Source organism: Sciurus vulgaris (assembly GCF_902686455.1).
Source record: "Sciurus vulgaris genome assembly, chromosome: X".
Lineage (NCBI taxonomy): Eukaryota > Metazoa > Chordata > Mammalia > Rodentia > Sciuridae > Sciurus > Sciurus vulgaris.
The window spans coordinates 2,380,553-2,385,649 of record NC_136471.1 but is presented as its reverse complement, the minus strand read 5'-3'; the positions used below and the strand labels follow the sequence as shown (position 1 = coordinate 2,385,649).

General features: G+C 54.9%; 1 long non-coding RNA gene across 1 annotated transcript; it reads right to left on the bottom strand.

Annotated features, from left to right (window-relative positions):
• Nucleotides 1-2,487: 2,487 nt before the first annotated feature.
• On the bottom strand, nt 2,488-3,932 carry LOC306651323. Its single transcript, XR_013761129.1, has 3 exons — nt 3,299-3,932; nt 2,747-2,817; nt 2,488-2,568 (listed from the first exon to the last, which is right to left on the bottom strand). It is a non-coding gene; the product is annotated as an uncharacterized lncRNA (long non-coding RNA).
• Between the last annotated feature and the right edge of the window lie 1,165 nt (nt 3,933-5,097).

The following is a 5,097-nucleotide window of genomic DNA, read 5'->3' as shown; positions in this document are numbered from 1 at the left end:
GGAAAAGAGAATGATAAGCACTATGATATTCCATAAGTGTATGAAAGAAGTAAAAAAACAAAACAAACAAAGCATTCAAAACAAAATTGAGTTGGCATGATTTGTACCAGTAATGGAAGAGGGCCAAAAGATTGGCTAAATCTTCTGAGGGGAGATGGGAAAAATAAGGTCGGTGACTTAGCTTTACTCCAAGAACACTGGCTCCTATCTGACGGAGAGAGATCTCCACGTGCCTTGGCTCCAGAAAACTCAGCAAATTTACCACATTATACAAATATTCCATGAAAATACGCTTTAGCGAAAGAAGATTTTTATCTATAATCTTTTTTCTACATAATACATTGATTGAGGACATCCTACGCATTCACGTTCATCATCAAAGATTTCCAAGCAGGCACGTTTCATTTCCCCCCACTTGGTCCCAAGAAGGATTTTGTACAAAACACTGGCGAAACCCCATTCAATCCGTTTGTTTTTGTTGTCGTTGTTGTTCGTTTCCTTTTCAGCCAGGGTCTCACCGTGTTGCCCAGGCTGGTCTCGAACTCGTGGGGTCCAGTGATCCTGCCGTCCCACCTGCTGTAGTGCTAGATTTCAGATGCACGCCACCGTGCCGGGACCATGCAGCAGATGTATACATTATTCACAAAGGGAGATCTACCTTTGTCGCTACTACAGAATACACTTAACTTGGAAACGAGTAATGGTCTCAGATATTTAACTTTAAAAAGTTGGGGGCGGGGTACAGGGGATAAAACCCAGGGTGCTCTACCACCGAGCTCCATCCTCAGCCCTTTGTTTTATTTTGATTTGGAGGCAAGCCTCACTAAGTTGTCCAGCCTGGCCAGAAAATTGCAATTGTCCTGCCTCAGCTTCCCGAGTGGCCGGGTTACAGGCATGTTCCCTGCGCCCAGTGACTTGTTTAATTTTAATAAAGCAAACTTTCATGGAATGAGTACTCACTTCCTCCCATTAAGGAAATTCAATTGCAATCTGAAGAGACAGAAAGGTCATCTTTTATTGACTGACCTCTAGGAAATTAAGCTCAGTTCCATCCTCATGCAAGGACACAGGGAAAAGAGAAAAATCAAGCCCAGTTTGTTTTACCATATCTATTCCAACAAAGAGAAGACCATCGAGATCTCTTGAGTAGTGTGTACCCATGGATACTAGCAAAGGACACAAACTGCTTGGCCCCAACAATACCAACAAACCTTACTTTGCTGGTGCTGTTTTTCAGAACATGTTCAATCTTCTGCTTAATGGTTTTGACCGAAGCACTGATGCTCATTTTGAAGCTTTTCCTCTTTGCCTGAAGAAGCTTCTTGATGTCCCCTACGTGGAAAACATATCCCTGTTAACGTGCAGCGTCAAGCCATGAGGGTGACCTGGGTTTGGCAGTCTGACGGACACTCAGTGCCAACAAGCAGGCTCTCGGTCCAAGGCAAGACCATGTGCTTCCTTCCCTTCAGTGAGTGAAAATCGATGGTGGCCAGGACATCGATTTGAATTTTGACACCTGCACGTCAGTCTTCGCACTCTGGATGTAAGACGTGGTAAGGAAAAACAGCTTCTATTTTCCAAAACATACAGCAGGGTCTCAGAGACAGCGTCTAATGTCTTTACGGGAAAACACTTACAAAGCTAGTTTTTAACCGATGTAAAAAAATGTCCTCCAACTCAAGGTCGCGTTTAGAGGGAACGTGGCCAGCCCGCTTCACGGAAAACACAAAATTATTCCTTTCACAACCAAGGGCTCAAAGGCACACGGATAATTATTTGCACACGAAAACAAGAAAACTCTATTTCAGTTTACCAGTCAGGCTCCTCAAGAAATAAAACTACAGGACAATGACCACAAACAGTTTAAGGGAAAGAATAAATGTACTCACAGAACTCACAGATCATTTCTACATGCTGGCTACATCAAGGCAAAAGAACCTAAACTGATTCTGGCTCTTGGTTTAGGAGTCTGACACCAAAACAGTTTAGTGTAACTAACATGGGTCACAGCAATTTCAAACGAGGATCAGACTCTCAGCCTCTGACACTCACATTCTAACAATGCTGGCTTCGGCCCTCCACTACCAGGGTTATTGATGTCAATAGACAGTGAGGAGTAGCAGAGAGGATTCCACCTTCACTGCTCCCGGACCAAAGAGAAGTAATGGGCGGTCACGCAGAATATCCAAATAAAGTGTAGAATATTTCAAGGAGATGTATCCCTCACCGTGCGACCTATCGTGGAGTACAGGTTATCTCATCCATTTTCTTTTCACGTCTCCCAGTGTAGAGGACGAAAGCACCACACTCTTACCTGAGGACGGACTGCAAGCACCATGCTGTCCACACCAACAATTAAAATGGGTAAGAAAAATCTACGAAGCCCAACTGACCCCACTGTGTAACATCCTGCCTCTGAGACCAAGGTGTTCAAGATGGTCCTGTGGTCCTCCGATCACACTAACATTTCCTTGGATAACGGCTTTGATTTGAAACCCTTCACTTAAACTACAAATAGCTCCCCAAGACGTACCTTGAAACTTTGCCAACATATTCTGTAGTTCATTCCTGTGAAGAAATTACATCAGCATTTTAAACGCAGGCAGGCAAGACACCACCCTCGCTTAGGAAGAAGGACCGGAGGCGAAGCACATTAGGTTGACTGGGTGCTGTGCAAGCAGAAGGCCCACTCTTCTGAAATCATCCTATGTGTCGCGGTGGGCAAAAATTGCTTTGAACGCATTACCTCAGGTCTTGCTCGTGTCCTTCTGTCAAAGAACTGTCCCTCCCAACTGTCATCAACTCCTGAACTGCTTGCTGCATTGAAAAGAGAGAGAAAAGACATTTTTGAAGGACGTGTGCTGTTTCGAGGACTCCTGCAGGAGAAATCCCCCTTCCCTGTGCGATTTCCCCTGGCTCCTCAGGCCAAGGAAAGGTTCCTGGAGCAGCCGACAGACAGACAGACAGGTGGAATCCCTTGGGTGCAGGTCAGGGCCTGGGGCCACTTTAAGCAGGCATCTGTGAAGGGCCAAAGTGGGGTGCGGGGTAGAGCACGTCCGGCACCTGGAGCAAGCGGGAAGTGAGGGCTGCAGGGGCCCAGGGGAGCGGGAAACGGGGAGCAGGGCCTTCTCGGCGCTGGAAACTGGAAACGTGGGGCGGCCCCAAACCCAGGACCAGGGGGTCTCCATCCGCCCAAGGGCTGCACCTGCCCCGACGGGAGGGGCACCAGCCGCCCCTGGGGCGCGCAGAGCAGAGCCTCCCTGCTGGAGGGGCGCCCTGGGACAGGACCCTTTGTCACCTGGGCAGTCGAAGTCATAGACGGACAGGTCCGGAGCCTCCACCGGGGCCTTGGCAGCTCTCCCCAAGCTCTTCCTTGCCGTGGGCGCCATGGCCGTGGCCACCCGCGCTGCACCGACTCTGGAACTTCGAGAGGGCAGGGATGCACTAAAGAAGGCGGGAGGAGTCAGAGGAGCCGCAGGGGGAGGGGTGTCTGGCGGGAGAAGGGCGCGGCCGCGTGTCCTGGGGCGCGCATGCGCGCTGGAGCCGGGCGGGACCTGGAGGATGGCGGCTGGGTCGCGTCCCCCCACCTCCCGATGACCAGGGTCCCGTCCCGTCCCATCCCGTCCCGTCCCGTCCCGCTGCGGGAGGGCCGGGTGTGGAGCCCCACCAGCGCCGCTCCCCTCCATCTCAGGCCCCTCCGCGGTTCTCGCCGCTCCGGTCCGAGGCCCCGAGGCCCCGAGGCCCCGAGGCCCCGAGGCCCCCAGGCCCGCGGCCGGCCGCTGTGGAGGACAGACCCGGAGGGCAGACGGAGGCCCGGCCCACACGCTAAAGGACTCCGCAGCCACGTCCGTGGGAAGGGAGCCCTCTGTAGGCACCCGACCTGCACACCCTCGGGAGGACGCTGCCCCTGTCCATGGTGCAAGTCCCAGGGGCGCCTCGGGCCCCGCGCGTGCCTGCTGACGGGCGGCCGGGCCGATCCTCCCGCCTCGGCCTCCAGCCTCGCCCACACCCTCCGGACATCCGAGACATCCGGGCCGCCCTCAGGGCCCTCTCCCACCCCAGGCCCAGGAGATGCCGGGCGATGCCGGGCCATGCTGGGCGACGCCACCTCACACCTCGGGCCGGGGCCCTACCCGCGATCCACAGCGTCCGCCCCCGCGCAACCACACGCCGATCCCACCGCCCCAGGCCCGGCGCCTCACCGCGGGGTCCACGACCCCCACCCCTCACCCAGCTGGGCGACCCGCGACCGCGACGCTCCTCTGAGGCCTCGGCCTCCGGCGCGTGTCAGCAGCCCGCCCGTCCTCTGCCGGCGCCTCGCTCGCTGACTGGCTGGCGCCCTGCGCATGCGGGAGGCGGGGCCGCGAGGAACCACGCCCCCAGCAGCTCCGCCCCGCCCCTCCCGCGGAGGCCAGGTGCAGCGCAGTTGGGTGCTGCTGCTCGCGGGGGCCCTCTGTCGCCAAGCCTTCGCGTCGCCTCGGCCCGGCTCCTGACCCCTTGAGCGCAGGGCACGCACAGGAGGGTTGCGGACCTGCCCCTCATGCGGGAAGGACAGACGACGACTGGGCAGCGCCTGCCGTGTCCCTCTGCCGCCTTCCTCCAGTCTTCCCCGCAGGAGAGGCGCCCTCGCGGGTGAACCTGGTGCCTCGGGCAGCCCTTCCCCTGTTCAAAGATGTGCGAAAGGCCTACTGGAACCTGAGCACTTCCGCAGCAGGCCGTCCTTTCCGCCCCTGTGCGGCATCACCATTGATGCTCTTGTGTTACACATTGCTCTTCTGCCACTTCCACTTCCTTCAACATTGCCTTCCCACCGATGGTAGACTACTACACTACCGTGCTAGTGAACTACTGCTCCTCCCCTCCTGCGCTTGCGTTCCCTGTGGCGGCCTGTGCCACTGTGGGTCACCAGGGCTCTTCAGCCCCTTTCTTGTTAGGTACTGCAAGGCAGGGCTCCTGTGAAAGACTTGTTATCTCTTATTTAAATTACATATTGTTTCCTTGCTGAGAAGCATTTTTTAGTGAGGCCATCCTTGTTGTTGATTCTTAATTTACCTCCTGGGCTTTCAGAGACCTGTTAAAGAGAGTCAGTTTCCTAAG